This window comes from Tenrec ecaudatus, chromosome 10 (genome assembly GCF_050624435.1).
Source record: "Tenrec ecaudatus isolate mTenEca1 chromosome 10, mTenEca1.hap1, whole genome shotgun sequence".
Lineage (NCBI taxonomy): Eukaryota > Metazoa > Chordata > Mammalia > Afrosoricida > Tenrecidae > Tenrec > Tenrec ecaudatus.
Window position 1 is genome coordinate 54,711,933 of NC_134539.1, and position 6,203 is coordinate 54,718,135.

The 6,203-nt window shown below is 40.0% G+C and overlaps 1 pseudogene; it reads right to left on the bottom strand.

The window, feature by feature from the left end:
- Positions 1 to 4,569: 4,569 nt before the first annotated feature.
- On the bottom strand, positions 4,570 to 4,666 carry LOC142460419 (U6 spliceosomal RNA; annotated as a pseudogene).
- Between the last annotated feature and the right edge of the window lie 1,537 nt (positions 4,667 to 6,203).

The following is a 6,203-nucleotide window of genomic DNA, read 5'->3' on the forward strand; positions in this document are numbered from 1 at the left end:
GTGGGCAGTTACTAACTGTGCTTAGGAGAGCTTGCTAGCGAAACTGACCAGACTAATTTTACCGTTGAAATGGAAAGAAATGGAAAAAGTTAAAACATACTAGACAAATATCCAGTTAACCTTTTTCTGGGAGACTGAGATGGGGAAAGCTACAAAGCAGTGATTTATCATTGTAGGGTGGCTCTGTCCCTTTAAATGCAATCTGTAATGACTTATGACTCCAGCGACCCTTCCTGATTACTGCCTGTTGCCATTCATTATCACCATGGAAACAGCAATGTTGCCAGCTGTGTGCTGGGTGGAGGGGTGGAGGCGGTGCTGATGGCTGGGGACAAGAGGCTAGTACATGTGGGACTCTATATTTGCAGGAGTTTTTGCAAGAGCAGAGAAATGGTGAGGATGTAGCTCTCTTCCTCCCACAGCCAGTCCCTAGAAGGGGCATAATCCAGAGGGGAGCAGAAAACAGATGGTCTCGATGCCCTTGTCTCTCTCTGGAAAGGAAATAAAATGAGATCAGAAGCACTCTAGTCTGGAAGCTAATCCACCAGACAGCAGAAGGCAGGAAGAAGGGGCAAACTGCTTGCAAATTTCATTAACACGATTTCTCATGGAGACTCTTCAAACCTGTGAGCCAATCTTCTCAGCTGCCTCATTCCTAACCCCCCAGGATGTGACACCACAAAAGGTAGTCTTCCAAGTCCAGTCAGTCACTCTTTCTTTGACTTAGTTCCAACTCCATCCCAATTTGCCTCATTGTTTGATTGTCTGTTTTCTCTTCACTACTCCCCTTAGACTTCCCCTCATGCCTGGGTGTTGTCACTCCGTTCCTTTCTAATTAGTGATCCTAATAAATTAGACTCGGAAGAAAAGCAGGCACTGTCTATCCCAACCTCCTGTTATGGATGAGAAAAATGACAGCCAGATCTGTTTCAGGAAATCCTCAAACCCACAAAGAACCCATACTCAAACCCAACTCACTGATGTCCAGTCGCTGCCAGTGTGAACCCCTACGGAACAGAGAGAACCGCCCCAACGGGTTTCCACGGCTGTTTCCAAGGGTTTTTAAGGAAGCAGAACATTGTATCTTTCTTCCACGGAGTAGCTCATGGGTGAGACTCACCAAGCTTTCCATGAGCAGGTGAGTTTTTCTTCATCAGGGCACCTTTACTAACATTCTCATCTCTGAATTCTCAGTCCAGTGTTTCTTTGAGCTTATGTGCTGCTCATTCATATTTTCCCCTGGTTTCTTGGGCTAATTTTCTGCCATACTGAAATATGGTGAAACCTCAACTCTCCAGGCCAATTATTATTTACTCTTAGAAATCCGGACTTCCCAGAATGTCTACCTTGTATAGAACTTGATTTGCTCCATAGATATTATAGGATTCATCCTTGTGAGGAACTTTGGAGAGAGAAGAGGGGGAGAAGACGCTCCACACACTTCTGCTTTATGTAGAGTGTACATTAAAGTCCCAGGACACGGAATAGTTTGAAATGGGCATATAAAAAAGAAAGAGAGAGAGAGAGAGAGTAGGAAATTCAGAACGATCACTCTGCTAACCCAGCGTGGGCTGCAGGCTTCTTGGGGAATAAGAGATATCATTTCTCCAGAAGGTCTGCTACTAATGAACAGATTTCACACAAACATCATTTGGTTAGCAAAGGGATCTTTTTATACATGACAACATATTCAACTTCTACAACCCCTGAAGAATGGCCACCGTTGATGCATAATGGTAAGATAGAGGCTTGTAAAGTGAAAAGTGCACTGAACTTGGAAATCATTGATCATTGATAGCTGTCTGGTTCTGAAACTGAGCTCAGTATGCAGTTACATTCAAGCTCACGCCTTCTTCCCCAGCCTGTATTTCTAGATTCTTGTTTATCACATCAGGTTATGGGATAGCATTATCCACTAAAAAAGTCACTCGGAATACAGTGCAATAGTAGATATAACAGCAGATGCACAAAATTGCCACTTTTATTGAGCCCTACTATCATTCCCAAAGGAGTCTTTGTGGATGCTGAGGATAAGGAGTCGGGTTGCTAGTCACAAGGTCAGTAGCTCAAACCCAGCATACACTGTACTGGGAAAAGGTGAAGCTGTCTGCTCTTATAAGGATGTATAGTTTTAAAAACCCTATATGGGATACCTATGAGTTGCTATGGCAGTAAGTCTTATGTACACTCAAGGATATAGATCGACACAGTGGCTGCAAAGATAAGTGCAATGGGCTCAAACATACCTACCATTGTGAGGTTCATGCATGAAGAGATCATTCTTTACTCTGTTATATGAAAGTTCAGCAGCTTGAAGCCACTAGCTGCTCCACAGGAGAAAGAAGTAGCTTTTTACTCCTATAGAGAGTTAGTTTCAGAAATCACAGGGACAGTTTTATACTGTCCTACAGGGGTGCTGTGAGTCAGCATCAACTTGATAGCAGTGGGCTTTGGATTTTAAATATGTAATGTTTCTATGCATTGGAACCAACTAAATAGCACCTAACAACAATAGTCACTATGTACCCAGGAACAATGCAGACATCATGACCATTTCACTGTTAATGTTACAATCTTTTAACAATGGGAGGATTTGTCATTTCATTTTAGAGATGTTATTTTTGTTGTTGTCAGCTGCCATTCATTTAGTCCCTGAGTCATGACAGCTCCATGTCCAATAGAACAAGATATGATAGAGTTCTGGACCATCCTCTGTTGAAAATTAGATAATGTGATTCATAAGGTTTTCATGGGCTGATTCTCAGAAGTACACACTATAGACTTCATTGACTGGAAGCTCCTCTGAAATGTGTTCAGTATCATAGTAACATGAAAGCCTCCATAGATGGTTGGGTGGTAGCTTAGGCTGAGTTTTCCAGAGGAGCAAAACAGTGTATGTGTGCATATCTAAACATGCACACGCACACACACAAATTGGATTGCTATTACACAATAGAAATAAAGAAGAATATGTCTGACATCCGGGATATTCCTTAGGACATCTTTTTTACTGTCATGAGTTATGATTAAAGTCCATGGTAAACTACAACAACTCAATTCTCCCTCTCCATCTTTCTATATTGGTGGATAGATAGTAAGATATTCATATCAATAAAATGGCCCACATAGTTGTAGAAGCGTTCAAGTTCTATCTGAGTTCAGGCAGGTTTCAACTCTGTGGGTCAGATGAGGATTGTCCTGACTCACATACCTCTAGAGGCTAATGTACTCAACGTCAACAGGAATACCACAGACTGAAGAGTACAGAGAAGGGTGAGTCCAAGGCAGGCAGTCTATATGGGAAGTCAGAGGAAACGTCAGTGATGACTCTGGGAATAAGCAGATAATATGGCAGAACATTGACTCAAGTCCAAAGACTCAGAGGTCCATGAACCAGTCGCAGCATCAAGATCCTACAAAAACAAATGAGTGTTCAAACAACATCTGCTTATATAGAAATGAGATAATGGGGCATTCTGAGAAGATAGTGACTAACACATACCAGAAATCAGCACAGGAGAGTAACTAAGAGGGAAATTCCACACTGCCAGGTATCAGGATGAGCATCAAAAAGATAAGTAGGTACAAATCCACTAGGATATTAGGAGCTGTAGGCTTTTGGCTTACCACAGTGGAGCACAAGTAGAAAGAAAATGTTTTGACAATGAGGATAGCAACAAATGTAGAGATGTGCTTGACACGATGGATGGATGGATGGATGGATGGATGGATGGATGGATTGTGATGAGAATTGTACAAGCCCCCAATAAAATGATTAAAAAAATAAGTTGGCCACCAAACCAGCTTTGACACCTGGGGAAAAAATAAGGTCATACGCCAGAGAAAACTACCTTTCATTTACATCAAGCTTGTGACTTACATAATGACGTTTCTCTCCACCTGGATCTTCTTATAAATGCTTGCTTCCTAACACCACATTCCATTGTGGAGTTGATTACATTGTATTATGTCACCTCACAGGGGATTACTAGGCCTCAATTGCCAAACCACTGACAATCTTAGCCCTGCCAAGTTTACACAAAACCAAACTATCACAGCCCCCCTTCCCTATATCAATTTGTCACTAGTACACGTCTCTTTAAACCATATATAATCTCCAAATAAAGATAATAGAAGTATACTTTTATCTAACATGGTACAACTGGCACACATACAAGCAAAAATGTGCTACTCCATTTATATTTTATAAATGAACAAAACAAAACTATGTGATAAAATTATACAAAAAGGCAATACTCACAACAATTATTCTTCATTTCTGTAACTGACCACATATTCATAGCTAATATTGAGAATTACCTTCTTTCACTTATTTTACATAGTCTTAAAATAACTTTATTGGCACTTTTCCCACATCATACAATCAAGAAGAGTTGCATAATCAATTTTAGAACATTTTCTTCTTCTTTATACTCATTGGTATTAGTGTAACTAATTTTTTAAATGATGGCAAAATATATACAACGAAACATTCAACAATTTCTACATGTATAATTTAATGCAAATTCACTCTTTGTATTGTGTAACTATTATTGATATCTTTTTTCCAAACACATGGAAAGCTTAATGTCATCCTTGGGCAAGGGCCATGCTAATCTTCTCTGTATTGTTCCAGTTTTAGTATATGTGCTGCCTAATCAAACACTCTTTATACACTTTATCCTTTGCAAGCCCCTTGGTTAGCCCAGGTTCTTTTCTGGTTGGTCAATCCAAACCTTCATTTGTGAAGTATCTGAGCCATACGTAACCATGTCAGAATTGTGTTGCTGTCAGAAAAGTGGGTGAAGGGAGACATCGGTCAATATAAAACATAGAAAAATAATAATTTATAAATTATCAAGGGTTCATGAGGGAGGGAGGGAAAAATGAGATGGTGATCCCAAGGGCTCAAGTAGAAAGAAAATGTTTTGACAATGATCATAGCAACAAATATACAAATGTGCTCAACACAATGGATGGATGGACTGTGATAAGAGCTGTATGAGTCCCCAATAAAATGATTTAAAAAAGAAATTGTGTTGCTGTTGATTACTATTGACTTTAATCACAATACATGTGTTGTTAGGTGCCGTAGAATCAATTCTAACCCAAAGTGACCCTATGCACGACAGAATGACCCATTACTCCGTCCTGAGCCATCCTCACAATTGTTCCTATGCTTGAGCCCATTGTTGCAGACACTGTATCAATCTATCTTGTTCAGAGTCTTGCTTTTTTGCCTTGATACATCTATATGTTCCGCACAAGCCCAATGAAGTATTGAGAAATTCCTGTTCTTCTCAAGGCTATCTGTAGTGTGTTGTGATCCACACAGTTGAATGCCTAGGCATAGTTGATTAAAAAAAACCAAACTAGTACGAATCTGTTTTGTATTCTCTGCTTGAGGCTTAATCCAACTTAAGCAAGCATGATGTCCTTCTCCAGGGATTGGTCTCTCTTGACAACATGTCACAACATTTAAGATGAAGTCTTGCCACTCTTGCCTCAAAGGATCACTCTGTCCATATTTCTTCCAAGGCAGATTTGCTTGTGGCCACTCTCTCATTCTTGGCCAGCAAGATTTCTCCTCAGTTTTCCTTATTAAATGTTCAACTTTCATATGTATCGGAGGCAGTTGAAAATACCAAGTCTTGGATCAGGTGCCCCTTAGTCCTCAAAGTTACTTCTCTTCAACACCCTAAAGAGGTCTTGTGCAGCAGATTTGCCCAATGTGATGTTTCATTTGATGTCATGACTGCTGCTTCCATGAGTATTCATTGTGGATCCAAGCAAGACAAATTCTCTGACTACTTCAATATTTTCTCCATTTATCAAGATGTTATCTATTGGTCTAGTTGTGAAGTTTTTTGATCTTCTTTACAATTAGTTGAAATCCAAACTGAAGGCTGCAATCCTTGATCTTCATCAGCAAGTGCTTCAAGCCCTCCTCACTTTTAACAAGCAAGGTTGTGTCATCTGCTTATTGCAGGTTGTGTATAAGCTTTCCTCCAACTCTAGTGGCATATTTTTCTTCATATAATCTGCTTCCCTGATTATTTGTTCACCATCAGTATGGTGAGAGGATACAACCCTGATGTACAGTTTTATAATTTTGAACCATGCAGTATCCCCTTCTTCTAGTTACACAACTGCCTCTTGATTCATCTACATGTTCCCCTCAAGCACAAGGAAGTATTCAGAAG